This window comes from Manacus candei, unplaced genomic scaffold (assembly GCF_025592945.1).
Source record: "Manacus candei isolate 608988 ecotype Guabito, Panama unplaced genomic scaffold, ASM2559294v1 h1tg000065l, whole genome shotgun sequence".
Taxonomy (NCBI): Eukaryota; Metazoa; Chordata; class Aves; order Passeriformes; family Pipridae; genus Manacus; species Manacus candei.
In genome coordinates, this window is record NW_026138113.1 from 12,171,470 (window position 1) to 12,191,559 (window position 20,090).

The following is a 20,090-nucleotide window of genomic DNA, read 5'->3' on the forward strand; positions in this document are numbered from 1 at the left end:
GCTTATCCTCTCTAGAAACATTGCCGGGTAGAAGACTCCAGCCAAGTGCAAAATCATGTTGATACCCACGATACACAAATAGCACCTGTGCACATACCAAAACCGGCCAACACTGCTGATCCCATGAGCTGCATTCCAAAACCTCCATGTGGCCGGGAGCCGCCGACACACACCACATACCTCAGCGAGGTGAGGGAAGGGGAGCTCCGGCCGCCCATCGCCCACAGAAAACAAAAACAGTTCCTCAAGAGCACCACTGCCTCTTTGCCCAGAGCGCTGGGCTGAGAGAACAGAAACAGCGAGCAACAGTAACCTGGAAATCCACAATCTCTAGGTTTGAGGGTGTCCACCAGCCACCCCGGCGGTTCCACGGGCAGTGGCATTTTGGGAACCAGCCGTGTGTGCCCCCGAACCAGTGGATGACCCACTGAAACACGCTGTGGTTACACGGCGCTGGGGTACCTGCTCTTCAGACACTCCGACACCTGCTCCTCCATAAAAACAACAGCGATAACAACAATGGCCGATTTATACCTGCAATAACGTTTATAATCGCTCATAAAGCAAACAAACAAGATCCTCCAACCGCTTTCAAATTCCCAAGCCGACATCCACCCGACAAACACGTACCTGCACCACTTCCTCCCCGCTCACACGACAAAACCCCTGGAGCAGGGAGAGGCAAAGGAACACCAGTAAAGTTTGAAGCTACAGCCCAAAACGCGTTATCCTCTTCTGCTGGCAGCTACCATATGCACACAGCATAAGGCTCGGCAACCACAAGCGGCACTTCCAGCTCGCATCAGGTGAACAATCTGCGCGGGCCGCGCTGCGGGGCCGGGGGCGCGGGGGGCCCGGCCGGGGCCGCGCTGCCAGGGGAGGTCCGGCCGGCACCGCCCGGAGGCCGCACGGCGGGGCCGCCCCGGGGCCGGGGGGCGGCAGGGCCGGGTCCCTGTGGATCGGGAAGGTGCGCAGGAATTCCCGCAGGCGCAGTCCCGGCCCCGCCGCGCTGCCCGGGCTGCCCGCACACGGGGCACGGCGGCGGGCACGGGGGGCGGCCGCGACACCGCCCCGGGCTGCCCCCGACACCGCCCCGGGCTGCCCCCGACACCGCCCCGGGCTGCCCCCGCCACCACAGCCGGCCCGGCCCCGCCGGGGCAGCGCGGCCACAGCCCCGGGCACGGCCGCCCTGCCTCCCCCCGGCCGGGGCTCCCCCGGCCCCGCCGCTGCCGCCGCCCCCCGAGCGGCCCAGGCGCTGCCCCGGCCCCGCCGCTCCCCGCCGCCCTCCGCGCCCCGTCCCCGCGGCGCCCGGGGAGGGCGGAGCGGCGGCACCGCCGAACGCGCCAGCCCGGAGCCCCGCACGGCCGGGCCCGCCGGCAGGGCGGCGGGGAGCGGCGGGGAGCGGCGGGGCCGGGGAGGGGCGGCGGGGCCGGGCCGGGCCCGGGGCTCGGCGGGGTCGGCGCGGCGCTCACTCACCTGCCCGCGACAGCCCCGGGCCCCGCGCCGAGCGCTCCGGAAACGGCGGCGGCTCCGCCGGGGCCGGGGAGGGGCCGGAGAGGGGCGGGCGGAGCCGCGAGTGACAGCGGGAAGGGGAGGGCGGGAGCGGGCGGTGCCGGCCGAGGGCCGAGGGGCGGGCTGAGGGCAGAGGGGACGGGGTCGGCGGCGAGGGGGGAGCGGGGGACCCGGGCCCGGGGATCCGCGGAGGGGGCTTTGGGCGGTCCCGGGAGGGGTCACACGGACCGCCAGGGACGGGCCCGGCCGTGAGGGGAGCGCGGGGGAAAGAGGCCGCGGGGCGGCCTGGCACGGGAGAAGGGGAAGGAATAATGAGCGAATGTTTTATATGTGCTTAAAATTTTGAGGTTTCTCATTGTGCCGTTTTGCGGTCCTGCCTCAGGAGAGCCTCTGGAAATGGAAATGGAGAACCCCGGCGGCACCTGCGAAGTTCTCTGTTGTTCCTCCTCCATCCAGAGCCGCCCGCCGGGCAAGCTGCAGGATGGAACGCTGCTGCTCCATGGATTTATTTGGGAATTAGGTAAAATGCACAAACATTATCTCAAATGGATCCCTTGGACGTGACTGTCATGGTGCTGCCAGCTTTAGGAGTTGTTCAGAAATAGGCCTGGTCTGTGATGGCTTTGCTGTGCCAGTTTAAACTGGTTCGATGTTATTTCTCAGGCTGAATGCAGATTTTATACAGAAAAGTTTGCTGTGCAGTATGAGGTGTATTCAAATCCTCTTTCCATGGAAATAGTCTTCTGTTAATCCTGTCTTTCTTAGTAAAAAGTGATTGGTTTTTATTTACAGGGCTTATTTAGAATCTTATATTTTACATGGAACAAACATTTTAAATGTACAGAAATGTCTGGTAGAAGTTAGAAAATAAGGTAATGTGTAGTAGTAGAAGAGTAGTTAAAAATTGTTGGAATATATGCAAGCAAAAATTTTGCCTACAGGGCTCAGCATCCAATCATCTGGCTCTAGTTCCCCCCTCAAAAAAACCCAAACCCACACACTTGGATACGATACTCATAAAGTGAAAATAACAGTAATTTCAGTGCTGCTAATCAGAAAACTCTGTGGGAAGAAGTGAAATTGTCAATTTATTGCACACCTTCCAACCACAAACTAGAAATAGTCCTCAAGTAGTGTCTGCGGGGAGCTGCCTGGGAGCAATCTGTGGCTTTGTTTCCCTCTCTGGAACAGATGGTTGCTGGCAGACTGGGCTTCTCATCAGTGCCTCCCTCTGAACTCTCCTGATTCTTGCATGTCTGCTAAGTGTGTCTCTTCCTAGTAAATTTAGTCCTCAAATTAAGAGATACCTGGGAAATACTTGGAAAGACACAAGGGAACAGAAGGCTGTCATATTGTTGGCTCCTGAGAGAGAGAGAGAGAGGTGTTAGAGTATTCTTGTACTGGAAGACTATATACTGAAAGTATAAAGGGCTGGAAATGGTAACTTTTTTCTCTTTTTTCCTGCTTTTAACTAAAAGGTAGAGGAAATATTGATTTTTAAAAAAGATAATGACTCTGATGAGGTTTCAACAAGGTTTTGATTGGAAGGGAGGTCTAGGTAGGAAGTGGAAAAACTGAGTGTAAAGGAAGTCAAAAGGACCCTGAAGAGGAAGGGAAAGAGAAAATAAAATACTGGGATGGATTTTCCTTCCTCCCAGGCCAGATTTTGAGGCTAGACCTTAAAAGTAAAAAAAAAAAAAAAAAAAAAAATCCCACAAAATGCCTCTTGGTTTTGTGTTGGTTTGGGTTTGGGGTTTTTTTTAAGGAATGAAGAGAGAGATATTAACATACAGAGACAGACATATCTTTTTTGGGATACTTATATTCCCTGGCCGTGGGAAGCAGGGTGGCCAATCTGGAGCTTCTTAGCTGTGACTGACTCTGGAGGAGCTCGAGTTGGTCTTGTGCTGGGGCCGTGTCACCCAGAGCAGTGCTGGGGCCGTGTCACCCAGAGCAGTGCTGGGGCTGTTGGAGGAAGAAGGAAACCATCAGGAGGTACTAAGGCAAACACTGCCACTCACACTTGAGTCATGTGGCCTGTCCACTCCAGGCCTGTTGCAAAAGAAGTCTGAGCTCTGGTGAGCTGTTGTCATTTCCCACCTGAGAACCGTTCTGCTCTCCAGAAACCCTCTCCTCTCCAAGCCACCTTGCAGTTCTTGGCTGTGATATGGTGCTTCAGGATCACAGCCACCTCCTGCCCTGGTGAACAGCTGGCAATGACATTGCACAGCTGGTGGCCACCCACCACAACTCCTTCTGTCATACTCTGTGTTTTACCAACATGCAGTTCACAGTCACAGAATGTGCTGAGTTGGAAGGGACCCACAAGGACCATCCAGTCCAACCCCTGGCCCTGCACAGGCCCATCCCCAAGAGTCACCCCCTGTGCCCCAGAGGATCATCCAAACCCTCCTGCAGCTCTGGCAGCCTTGGGGCTGTGCCCACTGCCCTGGGGAGCCTGGGCAGTGCCCAACCAGCCTCTGGGGGAAGAACCTTTGGCTGAGATCCAACCTGAGCCTGCCCTGACACAGCTCCAGCCATTCCCTGGCTGCTGTCCCTGGTCCCCCCAGAGCAGAGCTCAGTCCCTGCCCCTCCTCTGCCCCTGCCCAGGAATTGGAACTGCACTGAGGTCTCCCCTCAGTCTCCTCTGCTCCAGCTGAACACACCAAGTGCCCTCAGTGTCCTCACATGGCTTCAAATCAAGGCCCTTCTCCATCTTCATTGCCCTGCTTTGGACACTCTCCAATGGCTCAATCCCTTCCCTCCATTGTGTCCCCCCAAACTGCCCCAATGTTGAGGTGAGGCCACCCCAGGGCAGAGCAGAGCAGGACAATCCCCTCCCTGGTGCCCCAGGACAGGGATGTCCCTCCTGGCTGCCAGGGCACTGCTGACTCAGGGACAACTGGCACCACCAGGACCCCCAGGGCCCTTTCCTGGCTCTGCTCTCCAGCCTCTCCTTCCCAGTCTGTCCGTCCATCCGGGGTTGCCCCATCCCAGGGGCAGAATCCAGCACTTCCCCCTGTTGAACTTCCCATGGTTGGTGATTCCCAGCCCTCGGATCTGTCCAGGTCTCTGCAATTTCACCAAGAGATCCCAAAACTACATAGGCCACCCTGCCTGAAGCATATTCCCAGGCAGAAATCTGTTCTACAAACCAGACATATGGGTCGGTACAAAGCATGAGCATGTCCTTTCACACTACCTGAAGGTGTCCAAATCTGCTCCTATTTTGTTCTCCTGGTGATTTAATTGTATTCAGTGGAGCTGTGCAGGATTTGGTTCTGTCAACACTAACAGTGGAGCTACACGCAATAAGTGTATTTTTTATTTTGACTTGCTTGATTTATTTACATATTATTATAGGGGGTTTCTTGCAGTGCTATATAAGAACTTTTAACACATAACTGTCTCTGAAGATCAGACATTTCATTGGAAATTTCCTACAGATGAAGTTTATAGATTAAGAGCATAAAGGCACAAAAGACTGGTAAGAATCTCAGCCTTAAAGCTAATATGTCTTACCAGATGGCAGCAATTTTAGACAGACTGTGAAATAAGTAGGAAGTTCACACTTCCTAATATGAACAGGGCATGAAAACATGCAGTTCAACAGAGGGTGTAATAACCAATGCAGAATAAAGGGGAAACTTTTCAGGACTAGAAAATATGGAGTGTAGATATCCATTGTGACATTGTACATTAAAATTATTTTCTTGAAGGCATAAATGCAATATTTATCCTGAATATTTTATTTTTATTTTGTGAGTTCTAACTGTTATGAAAGATGGTAATAACTATTTAGTAAAGTCCTATGTAAATCAGCATAGAATAGATGTATTCAGTTATATTTATGATTTTCCCATTGATGTTACATATATGTCAAAAGGGCTTTCCAAGACCTACATTGAATAGGAAGGGAAGGAAATCAGTACACTGTTTAAACAAAAAATGTAACAATGTTGTTTAGAGATAGGAAACCAGCTTTGAAATGTATTAGGAGTGCAACTGGATGTCATAGGCTGTAGGAGGAAGAAATCATTAGCTTGGGAAAAAAGCAGCACTGGCACAATAGCCATGAGCAGATGTTAATGAGGATATGCCAGTCAGCAAGGTGTGGGATAAGATTAGGAGGATCAATGTTAGTAATAAAATCCCACAAGAGTGTGTTGTCTTGTTAAAGGAAAAAGCTAATTTACAAGAGTTTGTTTCTGTTAATCAGGTAGGGGTATGTTTAGGAAAAGGAAATGTGGGGAAAATCAGGGTGATTTTGGAAAACAGGCTTGAGCACTAATGTCCTATTGTATCAGCAGTGATTTCCCCTTTGTGGTTACTAATTACTGTGAATGCTGTCCTGACAGCATGTGGAAGTGCAGGGAGAGCAGCAGGAGTGTTGCACTGATGTTTGGGCTGTGTCTGTGAGCTGGGGGGAGCAGGGATGGAAATGCAGGGTTAGATGGAGCAGTGTGGTACAGTTTGTACAGTATGTCACAGCCCTCGTGGCTCCGAGCCTGACCCCTCTTGCTGCCTGGATGTTTGACAATGCAGGCATACATGTGGGCAAATAGGACTTCTAAAAATACATTTCACAAATCATCCAGTCCAGCTGTCGGTGGGGGGGGGAACAGTCCCTTTGTCCTGCAGCCCTGGACAACTAAAATCCCATTTGAGACAAATGAAATTTAGTTATTTGCTGCCCGACAGGAAAAGCTGCTGACTTGTGCTTTGTAGGCCTCAACACACTGACCAACCATTGTGTCCAACCTGAGGCTTAAAACACGAGCTGGCCTCTTGCCCAGTGGCTTTGTAAACACCACCACATGGCAAAAGCAGTGTGTGGGCAGAGCCCCCAGCCTGCTGTTTGGAACAATTCCTGCCCGTTACCTCCACAGGGCCAGTCCCACTTAGGAAAGGATGAACATGACTGACTATATATGGCCACCTAAAAATAAAAATAGGGACAAGCACCTTTTCTTGTCAGACATATCAGAGATCCAGGTCACCTTAAAAAATCCTCGGCTGCAAACCATACTGGCTGTAGGGAAAATAAATAAATATATATATATATGAACCTCTTAATCCTCCATGGATCCAGTTTTGATCAAACCAAATGGAGGCCATTGACTCCAACTGACATTGGATGTGTCCCATGACCTTCTGGTTTATATATTTAGACTCCCCATACTAATCTTCTCTTCTACAGGTCTGATGTCATCACCATTATTATAAGCAGAACTTGTCACTTGATTGACAGCAAATAACCTTTCCAAAAAGTAGCCAAGGAGTAAGAATGTTTTGTCAGGGTGACATATGATCATGGCTGCCTGCAGTCCATTTTTGTTTGCAGGCAGTGGAAGAATTTCAGATATTTATAAGGTCAGTGTCCCTAGTCCAGAGATGAAGGAGATGTGTTTGTTTTTTAATTGCTGCTCTGCTTAAAAAAACGACTTCCAGTTGGGCTGAAATGAAGGACTGGACTCATTGGACTGAAGTAAATGTTTTACCTGTTGCAACCAGCTGGCTGGGCCCAGGAATGGGGTGCTCTGACTGCACACACAAGGGGGTCACTGGCAGTTCGTATTTTTGCTTTAGGAAGTCAAATACTTAAATATATGTATAATTTTTTTTTACTGTCTGGTGATTCAGATGTCTGGGATCTCATTTTGCTTGTTTTCTTGAAAACTTTTCACGAAAGGGAATCAGCTTGCAAAACCACAAAAATGTACTTCTCAGCCAGCTGTGGTAAAATAGTTTACATGGCCATCTCAGTACTGGAGAAGTTTTGTAGTTAAAAAATTTATTCTGATGAGTAGTAAGTGATAATGAATTATTAGCAAGGCAAGAGCAGTTGGCTTAGAAGTGTTCAAGGTATGCATCAAATGTGGAGGTGCTGAGAGACAATATTTGTAAGACAAAAGAACTGTTGACATTTGGTCATAGTAGAACTTAGATTATTGTTTAAAACAGACATGCTGTAAATGTGGCAATGAGAACCAGACTGAATTTTTTTTTACTTAGAAAAGAGTATAGCATTTAAGTAGATGCCACTGTAAGATTGTGACAAAGAGTAAAATGTAATTCTGTGTAGCTGACCCAGCTTATTAATAGCATATTGAGAACTTCTAATGTTATAGAGTCTAAATACTCTTTAAGAAGAAGTGAAACAAAATTTAGAATTAATTCTAGAACATTTATAAACAGGTATAGAAAAATAGTGTCCCTCCTACGAAGTGTTAGAAATTAGGGGCTGCCTGCCAAATGATGTTGTGCTTGTTTGACCTTGTCCAACTGATTGCATTAAGATGTTATATATGTTTCAGATAGCAGAATTTGGCTTTTTTGGTGTCTCATATTGGACATGAAATTCTTATTTTAATTTATTTTAACTTACGTTTATATAAATACACCAAAAAATCATATATGTTTATAAATATATATAAATATTTAAAGTACTCTGGAAAGAAGCCTAAATGATAGTTTTAAAGAATTTCCATGTGGTAGTTCCTGCAACACAGGATTGTTGCAGGGAGACTGGATAGCAACTGCTATTGCATTGCCTTAGTTTCTATTAGGGCACTGTAACAAAGGCAACTAAATTTCAACTGCCTTAATGGTGCTGTCACCACCTTTTGCCTGTAAAGATTTTTTTTGTATTTTAGGAAACTGCCAAATAAGGAGTGATTTTGTAATGGAGGACATGGAATTACGAAAGTAGGTTGAACAGATGGGTAACAGAGAAACATGTAAGTCAGTATCTCGTGGACAAAACTTTGCTGAATTACTTGGTAACACACAGGAAAGTGTAGTGGATAAAGCTGTGACCTCGTGCAGGCCTGACTAGTATTGAACTACCTTTCTCCTAGGGTTTCTTCATTGATTCCTGAAAAATACTCAGTATTTCACTGTGTATCATATATCAGTATATGCCTGAGATTGAGACTGAAGTTACTGGCCTACAGGAAGGCAGGAATCCACAAGACATGAGACTGACAAAGCTTCCTTCAGAAATGACTCTTCTGTGCCCCTCCACACGGAGCCTTTGGAGTGTCCTGTGCAAAGCAGGCCAGGTCTCCTGGTGACATCATGAAATGTGAGATGCCTATGAGCTAGTCCTTGGCCATGCTGGAGCTTTGGCCACCTGTCTGTCCTATGCTTGGGAAGATATTCAGGATGTTGACAGGGAAGAGTGGCACTTATCTACTAAAGCTTGGCAGCCCAGGGTGGTGTGTTTTCCGAGGGACCGGAGCAGCTCCCAGTGCTTGGTTGGCTGAGCACCACTTTCCTCTGGCTCCAGCAGGAAAACCAGCATAGCTGAGCTCACTGGCTGGTTTCAGGTTCCTGATTTGTTTAGTCAGCTCCTGGTGCTTTCATACTTTCTGGGTAACTGCTGCCAAGAGTGTGTATGGTTTGCTTCCATTGTGGTCCACCCCCTGGGCTGGGTTCTCCTTGATACACCTGACATCAGGTTTGAGCAGCTCACTCTCTCATCACTAAAGCTGTTGATACACTGCCCAGTAATTTTTTGTTTGTTTGTTTGCTCTTTAAGCTTCCTCAGTGGAAATGGTGCACAACTGCCTGGGTTATTGGGTGCAAATATCCTGCACTGCTGGACACGTGCCAGGGATGCAGAAGCAGATCTCCCAGGATTTATGGTTCACTCTACTGTTGGCTTTTTTACAGCCCAGAAATCCCTCAGTTGAAGATCAGGGGCTACCAGAGGTTATTTCTCTGGCATTCCACAGTATTTAGATCCTTCATCACCTTTCAATGCCTGTGAGCAGTGAGTGGTGCTCTCTGTACCCTGTCTCAGTTTCTTGTTTCCAGAGGCACATGCAAACCTCTCTGCTGTCCTTTGGCCCCAAGGATCCTGATTCATCTCTCGGTGTAAATGTGGCTTTGCTGAGATCAATAACTGTGGCTCCAGCCCTTTGGCAGGACATCCAGTCAATGGCAGCATTGTAAAAGGAGGTAGGCAAAGCTCCCAAGTCTGTATCAGACTATGAGATCACGGTTCTCCCTGGTGGGAGAGGCAGGAAACAAACCCTCAGTCCCAGCAGAAGTGCACATGTGAATTGTGCAGCTCTGCTGTGAGTTGGATCTGTCAGTGTGGGACAGCTGGGGTTTGAGGGGAAGAAAGGTGTTCCCTCTGTGTGTGCACTGCTAAATAATACAGAGAAGCAGATAAACAGAACCTACAGGTGCATCTTTTTTTCAGTTCAACCTGATGATCAAGATACTATAACTCAAATATGTGTATTTTGGGTCCTTTTAAGCACACAACAGCAAGCCAACAGTTACTGAAAGATAAGGGAGTAGTAAAGTGATCTTAGGCCATATAAGTTGTTTTCTGTTGTTGGGTTTTGCATATGTTGGTTTTCTTTTGGAATTCCAAGAGTTACAGTGAGGAAGTTATATGATATAAATCTTGCAAAGTTAAGCTTTCACAGTGGTCTTGAGTGTCAACACACTGTATGCACATCTCAGGGATGATTGTAATTCCAACCTGGAAGATGAGAAGGCAATAAATAGTAGGATGCTCTTGTTCCTTTTTAATGGGAAACTATTTCAGCCATGGTGATGGAGTTGGCAAATGTTTGGTTTAGCACAAAAGAAAAAGGAGAGTAAAAGAGATTGAAATGCATAGTCATGTAGGAAATAAAAACTCTAATCAGTAGATAATCATGAAAGTAGTGAAAAACTTCTCTTATTGTGTTCTTAAATTAAAATGTGCAACATGCACAGGTATCCCCCAATCTACTCAATATTTTTTCTAGAGAAGAAAGAATCTGTGGAGTTGTTGAGGTAACATGATTTGCTGTTTCCTGGAATAATTGCCCACAAACATGTGAGCTTGTCCCCTGTGTTAAAGTAACAAACTCTTGGCTGTGTATGGGTGGTGATCCCAGTGATGGATGGTTACAGAAATGTAAGATTTGGATATTAGACACAGTTGTCCCTAACAGCACTTGTGGTTTTCTCCTCCTGTGGATTACAAAACATACTGACAGTCTTCAGAGTTGCTAATTTAGGCCTTCTGATTGCAACTTCATGTTTTTCTTCATCTTACAGTTCTTGGAATGGTGGTTTCCTGAGAAAAACAAGCTCATAAGACTTTGGAACAGTCTCTCTCATGGTTTCTGTGTGTGCAGAATTGGCAGACCAGCACAGTACATAATAAGAACGAAGTTCAATCTGTAGTGGTTTTATAACCTATGTTTTTAAGAGTCTGTAATCATTTTTCTCAAAATATATAAACAGAAATCTTTGTAAAGCTCTTTCCTCTGGCTGTACCATGGTGTACATGTAATTTGGGGATTTTCAGCCACAAATACAGTAACAGTAACAAAATATATTTAAAGCCCATGAGCTTCAGTCGTGTTTTTTCTGAATGATTTTTAAAAAATCATGGTGCTGATCTTACATTGAGATCCATTTACACACAGCTCTCATTGAAGGCCCAGGACCTGCAGTTACTATGATTCCATTCTGTGTCTAATCACACTCCCATTTTACATAAAATAAAGGTAGGACTTCAAGGTCAGCAATTTAAGAATTAATAATAATATTTGTAAATATCTTCAAAATCCTATTCAATAGGAATTTGAAAACCTCAAAAATGCAAAGATCTGGAGAGTTTACCCTCTGCAAATTGGATGGCACCACAAAGGATGAGGTACAAAGTTGTGGCTGTGATTTAAGAACCTGCACTTATTTGCATTGTAGTAATTTGTGCCCTCTGACCGTACCTTTTAAATTCAAGGAGTCTGATAATAGACACAAGCAAGAAAATACAGGCAGGTATTTCAAACAGCATGTGTAGAGAGAACAGTAACATGTAGCTCTTGTTGAAGATTCAGTCTGCAGAACTGGGATTTTAAGGAGAGATACTGGCAAAAGAATCAGGCTCATCTGATCTACACAGGGGAAAATGTCAGCCTGAAGGGAAGCATCTTCTAGAACAAAATCTACATTTCCAGAGAACTTCCTTAAACTGAAACAAGCTGCAAGATGGCTCGTTTCTTACCATGTAAACTTGGGTGAGATGTTCTTATGATGCTTTCACTGATGCAAATTCGTTAAATAGCAATGATAATAAATCTTGAGAGATTACGTGTATAACAGAATATCAAATGATTGTTTGTGGTTTTTTAAGACTCTGAGATGTGCTTGGCATGTAGCTGAACAACCATTAATCTTTGCTGACAGCCTGGTTTGTGTCCCTAGAACACCACATGGCATTGTCCACTTGGGGGGTATTTTTAGGCAGCTTTGTAGCAGATGCAGTGGCACATCCCTGCTTACTCCCGTGATAGGGGTTACATTCCCAGCAGGAAACTAGTCCCAGAAATGACAGCAGTGCAAGGCACAAGGCTCAAAACTCTGCTTTAGTGGTCACCTGCCAAGAACTGCACGTGGGTAATACTTTAAAGCTGCCTTTGCCTCCCATTGGGGAGTCGCCTTGTGTGTGAAATCTCCCACCCAGGGAATGTGCCAGGAGTTGGAATTAATATGCACATGATCAAAACAGTTACAGTCACCTCCTACTTGATACTGCAGATTCCTAATCCTCACACGTGCACTGTTCACTGCAGCCATGAGGAACATTCAGTGTATTTTAAGGAATATATTCCAAGAGCTTAGTTGTGCTGCTTTGAAGATGAGCAGCAATCTTTGTGTTAAATTTAACAAGAGGAGATCAGGCCCTATGACTGCAAAAAAGTTATTTTTCTAGAAACTAAAGTAACTTAAATGTCTGTATTAAACCATTTCCATTGAGAAAAGTACTTTTATTCGGGAAAGATGTAGCATTTTATCTCAATATGGTGTTTTAAGACCTTTACTCCCTATTATATAGTATATGTGCAAAATAAGTACTGTGTGTAATATGTATATAATTACACATAATTATAATAATTAATATTTAATGCTAACACAACAGATAATAAATATACCGATTACCTGAAAAAGTAATAGTTATGGGAACTGACATAATTCAATTAACATCAAAATGAATTTCCCATTGTTTTCAGCAGAATTTCCCTAACTGATGGCCTCCCCTTGGGAAAACAAGAGACCAGGAGGGCTGGATCACAGACCTGCAAACCAGGCTTGGGCAAGGAATTCCTCTGGGAACTTGGCAAGTGCTCTTACTGTGAATACAGGCAGAGAGGACACGTAATTTAACAACTTTGCTATCCCTCTATATGAAAAAAAGATCTAGTGCTTTTCCTGCTGGTTTGTGTTGCCCCTGTGACACCACTAATGCAGGTAGGGCAGAGTCAGCTTCTTGGCCATTGCAGCAGGAGCAGAATCATTGATTGTGCTTCCTGAATTTCTATTAATTTTCATATTGAAGTCAGCAATAGTAACTTTTAATAGTCAATGGGCCAGGCTGACAACTAGTAAATAGAGAGATCTGTATTGAAATTGTAAAACAAACATGGTATAAAAATCAGAGGAAGCCCCATTGCTTTTCTCCCAAACACCTTCCAGAGTAAAAACCTTATTTCAGCCTCTCTGCTTGTGAATTGCAAGAGGTGGAGTTTGTGTGTAATGTCTAAAAATACTTGTGAAGGAATTTACCTGAATTGTGTGATCAGTGCTGATTACACAAAGAAAGCCTTCTGCACACAGCTGGCCTGCCAGGACCCAGGAGGAGGAGTGGTGTGCCCAGTGTTCTGTTCAGGGGGGTGATTGCAGGCCACCATCCTGCAGGGAGCCATCCAGGCTGCCCTGGGAAGGAGCATTCCCACCCTCACTGCTTGGCACTGTGCTGAGCCATAGGATGGGGCTGGAATGAAAAACTCCTGCTGTATGTTGGGTTTTTTTGGAAAAGAGAAGGATTTCTGCACAGACACTCTCTGGAGTGCAGGTGAGCACCCTGATGCTCCACAGTGTCACTGCAGCTTCTCAGCAGCTCTTGCTGGGCCTGCCTTGCTGCTATTGGACTCGTTGAGGTCTCACCATTTCCTGTATTAATGTCTGTGCCACAATTGCTAATTGACCATGAAATTTTAGCCTCCAGTCACACATACATATCTGAAGTCATTTTGTTCTAGTGAAGTAAGTCTTCTTGACCACCATTAAAAGCTCTGACTTGTGTAGCAGGGGACATTACTGAAAATTCATGGTTGTTTGCTTGTTATTCAAAACAATACCCTTGCTTTCTGACATAACATAAGGGTAAATTGTAAATTTATTTCCTACACAGTGGTTAAAATCCATTGTGTAGAGAGGAGTTGTATCCCAGATGAATGTATTCCTATGCTGCCAAAACAGATTTAAATCTGGTAGCCAGTAATTGTTTCATCTAAAAAAAATAGCAGTCTTTGTTAGAAAAAAGGATATTTTAGAGACATTAAGACTTGGGAGCTTTAGCAAAACAACTGAAGAGGAGATACTTTTCTGTGCTAATAGAAGTGATATAATATCACAATTTGTAAATTCACAAAATGCATCTTCTAAAAATAGCTCTTACAAGAGCTATAGACCTCTCTCAAGTGTAGGATTCTGCTGTTGGATTGGCCTTCCTTGACCATATAAACAGCAGTACCCTTGCTCCTCTCCAAGGAAATCTGTGGTTTAACTACACATGCATCTTAGCAGAGACCAGAGACCCAAGTGTGACAAATAGGAAATTGCTCTCATCTTACAGAGTTTGATTAAAGCTTTAGGCATAGAGCTTTTTAAATGACAAATGCTCAATGAAATAATATTATGTCTTTATACTCCAGAGCACTATTAATCTGAGGTTTCAGGACCTTAAGAAATGTTAATTAACTCATTACCATTGATGTAAAGTATTAGCGTTGCACTCATCTTGTGGGCTGGTAGCTGAAGCATGGAAATACTGGGTTCTTCAGGAAGAATGAGATTGGGGTTCCCTCCCATGTGTATTCCCTGTCAGGTATTTAAAGAGATGTTAACTGCTCATGCACTAGTGAACTCTGGATCTCCCATCAAGTTAGCCCAAAAGGAGCAGGAACAATTTTGGGAGAGACTGAACAACTGCAGTAGTACCCAAAGCAGGATGTTAATGCAGCCTGGGTATTTGGGAGCCCAAATTTGATAGCTAAGAAGCCAGGCAGTGCTCTAAGGATTTGAAGATTTGAGGAATGTTCAAGGATGTTCAAGGAAAGAACAGAGACACTGTTGGCTCTTCTGCAGAAAGGTGAAGGTTTGCATCACCTTAAATATATTTTTTTCAGAAAGCTGGGGCCAAAGCACCGCCCCGGGGGCGAACAGCAGAGCCGGGGTGTTCCGAGTTCCTGCTCGGGACCGTCGGGCAGCTCCGGGGCAGGGCAGGGCAGGTGTGGGGAAGGACAGGGCGGGGACAGGGCGGGGGAGGGAAGTACAAGGCAAGGTGTAGGGAGGGACGAGAACAAGGACGGGGCAGGGACAGGCCGGGGCCGGGCCGGACGGGCCCCGGGCCCTCCCGCAGGAGGCCAATCCTCGGTGCGGGGCCGCCACCTCCCGGCCGCGATCGGCAAAGCAGCGGCACCATCGGCACCGCACCCCCGGCAGCCCGCGCTCCCGCAGCCCGCACCTCTGCACTCCCGCATCCTGCACCTCTGCGTTCCCGCACCTCTGCACTCCCGCATCCTGCACCTCTGCGTTCCCGCACCTCTGCACTCCCGCAGCCCGCACCTCTGCATTCCCACATCCCACACTCCCACACCTCTGCATTCCCGCATCCCACACTCCCGCACCTCTGCATTCCCGCACTCCCGCATCCCGCACTCCCGCACCGCCTCGCAGTGGCCGATTCCCGTTGGCAGCTCCCGTTTCAGGCGCTGCTGGGCCGGACCGCGGGCCTGGGGCTCCAGCTCTGCTCCCAAGGCTCACACCCTCCTCCAGCCCCAGGCTGCTTCCAGGGCAAAGCCTGCCGAGACCGGGCAGGAATTTTTACAGATCCCCACACCCATCCGCGGGGAGAGGGAAGGGTGTGCAACCTGCAGAATTTCTCTGCGCGAGTTTTAAAACCTGTGAAACCTGTGACACATAAAAACCCAGCGGTACTTTCTAGCCAAGACATGTTCACGGATCAGGAACGCAACCGACAGCTGCGCCCTTTGGTACAAAAGCTGCGGTGCAAGACCTGGGATGGGGCGTGTGGAGTCCCCCCAGTGACTGAGCAGGAACCCTCAGCCAGCCGCGCAGGGGGCACTTTCTCAGCGCTGCCACACTGAGGTGTCCTGCAGCAGTTTAGGACTGCCAGGTATCTGTAGAGTGGGTTCAAGGTGTGGATCTGCACAGGATCCATCAATATCCACATTTCCTAAACCTGCATGTGCTGAAATTTTGTTTTATCTAATGAACCAAAGTTCATTAGACTTTGGACTATATGAACCACACGGTTACTAGAATCAAACAATTGCTGCATACAGGGATTAATTCCCATAGACAAGCAACACAGCACACAAAGAATTAGCAGTGGGAGCCTTAGCCAAAGTGAGCACCACCTGTGATTGCTGACCTGACCATCAAGAGAGACTTGAAAAGTATTTTGAAAAGGCAAGCCCGGGAACAAAAATGACAGGGCAGGAAAAACACGGATATAATGGAGACACTGATTTTACAATACCTGGGCATTTTCCACACACATTCCACCTCATGGCCCAAAAGAAATGGTAAGTGCTCTATTCTGTTCTGTATAAGACCTGTATTACTTCTCCCCTTCAAGTTTGCTCCACTGTTGCAGATGCCAGGTACCCTGTTTTTTCCCCCTCAAATTGTTTAACTGATTTACTTAGCAAAGTTAAATCCAGAGCAATTTCTTCCTGTCTATCCTTAGCAAAAAGTTTGCTCTTTCTGTGCCACATCTCAAGAATTTGTATGTGGCCAGTCTGAATAAAAAATTGACCTCTCCTTGCAAGCCATCCCGCTCTTAAAAACGTAGGACACTTAATTTATTAGAAACACTTAAAAATGTAGATGTAGGCAGTCAGCTCAGGTATTTCAGAGTTGGTGCACTGACACAGTCACCTGCCCTCAAGTTGCTCTGGGCTTTTATCCCCCAAAGTGCTGCTCCAAGTGAACTCTAGTCCACCCAAATCCCCATAGTGACCTCGCACTCAGGTTTGTCCCCCTGCTAAACCCAAATCTGTGAAGCTCTGCAAATCTGGCCCCTCTTTTGTCTTTGAAACCTGGGACTGGATTTGACAGTCTGATCCCTTTTTTTATTATCAGTCCTCAGGGAAATCCATTCTACTAATTTCTTTGTGGCCACACAAGGGATTCGTTTCCTTAGTGGAAAATGAAAGCAGGATTCAAGTCTGTAGTTTTGTTTGGATTCATATAATAAGTTAGTACAATGGATTTAAATGGAAGTGGAATTATATATGAAAATTTTTTATCATGCCACAAAATTTCAATTAGGGGAAATTAGCCACTTGGTTCTTTCTGATAAATTAATCATAGAGATTATCTATTAAATGTGCCACTTAACCTTTCTGGCATAAGTGCCTGAGGCAGTAGCATTCAGGCTCTCCACATTAATTTGGAAATATTAATTTCTTGGCAGCTGTCTTCCAAAATGGAATTTTCACTTGTCTTTTTTCTAAGTAGGTCATTGTGCAGCTGTTGTTAATGGAGGCTGGCATTTGTGAGATGAGAAATCCACCATTGTACCCCACTGCTCCCAGAATGGACCCCATCAATCACAGGATATCCTTCACTGAAATGCCCTTTCTCACCCCAAAGGGGGCTATCCCTCGCTGTGACAGCCTTTGGCCTTTGGCACTGGGAATGTGCTTCGGGGGGTTGTTGTGCAGGAGCTGAGGCACTGCTGTGTCCATCCTGCCTGCCCTCCCTTAGGGAAGGGTTTGCCTTGACTTCACATTGTCTCTTCCATCTGCATTAGGGCTGCCTTAGAATTCTTCCTGAGGGGAACTGGTCTGACAGCTCTGAGCTGCCAAAGAAACAGCTGGTTCAACTGCTGACCCCCCAGGTCCAACTCTTCCTTGTCCCCTCTGCAGTGAATCAATTGTTCCTTTCTCTGGGACAAGGCCCCGCTGTCCCTGTAATGCTCAGCTGTCACACAGCTGATGGAGGGACAAGCAACTCCTGCAACAGCTACAAACCTTGTCCTGTGCTCTTTAAAAATGAGAATCAGGATATATTTCATCTGGCCTGGATATAGCTCATCTGTTGTAAAATTTGCATAGTCTGCTGCAGGAACAGTTTGAACTCTAGAACTCTGAGCATTCCAGGGAAAGAAGAGAGGAAGTAAGAAAGTGCTGCTACCAAGGAAGCAGTCCAAGGAAAGAGAACATGAATGGTAGGTAACTTGTGTAATTTAAGGTTAATGAAATGAGAGAGAACATCTCAAAATCTTAGGATAAAGTGTTACAAAAGGAAGTAAATGCAATTGATGTTATATGAGCAGCAAGCACGTTAGTTATGGGTCACCAAATCAGTGTCCTAGAAAGCAGAATTGGTAGCAAGGCAGTGATGTTACAGTCACAGTTTGTCCCTACTGTGAACTAGAATCAATACATTATTGATCACCTTATTGATTACCCAAGCCCATACATTCTTGCACAGACACAATGAGAAGCATAAGAATGCTTATAGATTTGTGATCTGTCCTGATGACTTCAGGTAAATGTGAAGATCTTCAAGGTTTAGGATCTGGAGGATTTCGAGACAATTCAAACAGTGCAAGGACTATGATAAAATGAGACAGGGAAGGGGAATCAAAATCGAGACCTGTGTCTCAATTGTAGCTGGAGCTTGGACTGAGGTACAGCTGGGCAGCTGTGCTGCACAGGGCCATGGGATTCAAATGTTGTGTGACAAGGAAGAGAACAATTACAAGATTCACGACTCACACGATCAGAGCAGTAAGAAGCTGCAGAGCTATAAAGTGGTTCTGTAGTTTGGAAAGAAAGTGGAAAAGTGAGGTGTCCTGGAAAGAGAAGTTTAGTAATGAATGAGGATTTAAGAAAGGAATCATTGAAGGGCCTCTCAGCAGGGCCATGAAATCCTGAATGTGAAGAGAGTAACAGCTCAGGTACCACCCAAGTTTTTCAGTGAAAGGCAGGAATTGCCAATTTTGAAATAATAAATGTGGAGAAGTTGAAGCAAAATTGAGGCATTATCACCATTTAAGAAAACACCAGGAACACTGGGAGGACCTGCAAGAGAGGTGAGTGTGAGTCTGTACACGTGGCAGAGCTGTGGCTTGAAGCTGAGCAGTGGGAAGAGGTGAAGGTGCTCTGAGAACGGTGATTACTGCTAATGACAGCAGAGAAACTCAGGGAAAAATGTGGGGAAGGGATCCCTGGTTTTGGTAGGGATGTGGTAAGATTTTAATGAAATCCATTTCCCCTGATTTGAGAAAAATCAGGTGAGTCAGGAGCATTTCATGGCTGACTATGAAATGCTGTCAGCAAGGTTAACATTTTAAAAAAGGATATTTGTTCTCTCTAACAGGAGATAATTTTTAAGCCAAAGAACTTCACATCCTGGGTTACAGGTCCTGACTATGAACACAAATCTAGGATTATTGAGGGTTTGATCCTAAAGGCCTTGAAAAGGAAGGAAAATGTGTAAAGCTGACATGTCAGTGTGCACAATGACCCAAACTTTTTCATAAAGGCTTACTGGGCACTTGTGTGCTCCTATATGGAACCAACTCCATAGCTCCATTTTTACTTGTCATTTCATTTTCCTGCCTTCCCTGAAGGTGTGCAGGGAACCACATCCAGTGAGGAATGACCAGGTAGATTTGGGTGGCATGAGAGAAGGGGCTTTCTGTTCTAGAAATTGCCCAAACCTATGACCGGCCTGGCTGAGAGTGGCCTCCAAAAATGTAAAAAAAAGGAAAACGTATCAAGTGATTAGGACTTACTTTGTTGAAGAAAAAGGCTTTGGCCTATTACACAGTTATTTTAAGTCTGAAAAGGCAAACCATAGAAACGAGTGAGGTGTGGAAAGGCCTTTGTTAAGGATCAATTATGAAATGCTTTCTGTTTTGCACAAGGAACAAGATGCTGATTCTGCAGCTTAAGAGTGGAGCTTTGATTTCTGTGATCTGAGTCAAGTTCACACTCTGTGACTCTGGTTCAGGCCCAGATCCATAAAGGGGTTTAGGTGCTTAAAACATGACTTCACTGGGATTTGCTCCCCTAAGCTGCCGAGCGCAGTCTCTGGAATTTGACATGCTCCTTTCCACACTCATGTTTGAACAACAGTCTGCTTTATGCCCAAACAGCTCTGTGCCCCCGAAGGATGGCACAGCTGCTGCCCTGCCTGTGCCGGCCTGCCCAGGGCTTGGCAGGGTGAGGGGGGCAGGGATGGGGCACACAGGACAGCAGGAATGGATGAGGGCACCCTGGGAGATGGGGAGGGATGGGGCACACAGGACAGCAGGAATGGATGAGGGCACCCAGGGAGATGGTCGGGGACGAAGGGATGAGGGCACCCAGGGCGGCCCCCCTGCCCTGGAGGTGCAGCGGGTGCCCGGCGGCCCCTCCCGAGGCGGGTGCTGGGGCCGCCCCTGAGCGCTGCCCCGCAGGCCCGGCCGTGTCCGCCCCGGGGTAGCGATAGCGGGAGGGGCAGCGTTTGTAACCGAGCCC

General features: G+C 46.6%; 1 protein-coding gene and 1 long non-coding RNA gene across 6 annotated transcripts in view; one reads left to right on the forward strand and one right to left on the reverse strand.

Moving 5' to 3' along the window:
- GARRE1 (granule associated Rac and RHOG effector 1) overlaps nt 1–1,550 on the reverse strand; it is a 58,938-nt gene extending 57,388 nt beyond the window's left edge. Inside the window, exon 1 of one of the 3 annotated variants that reach the window (XM_051805809.1) lies at nt 1,477–1,550. The gene's annotated coding sequence lies outside the window, so the exon portion shown is untranslated. Of the gene's footprint in view, nt 1–630; nt 827–1,476 lie in introns of those variants that run through there. The other 2 variants (XM_051805808.1, XM_051805810.1) reach the window with 2 other exon arrangements.
- Nucleotides 1,551–1,672: 122 nt separating this feature from the next.
- On the forward strand, nt 1,673–13,025 carry LOC127479196 (uncharacterized). Of its 3 annotated transcripts, XR_007907496.1 has the most exons (4): nt 1,673–2,032; nt 8,169–8,252; nt 10,579–11,546; nt 12,543–13,025. It is a non-coding gene; the product is annotated as an uncharacterized LOC127479196 (long non-coding RNA). The 3 variants fall into 3 exon arrangements; XR_007907495.1 differs by lacking the exon at nt 8,169–8,252 and having other exon boundaries at nt 12,540–13,025; XR_007907494.1 differs by lacking the exon at nt 8,169–8,252.
- Nucleotides 13,026–20,090: the final 7,065 nt, after the last annotated feature.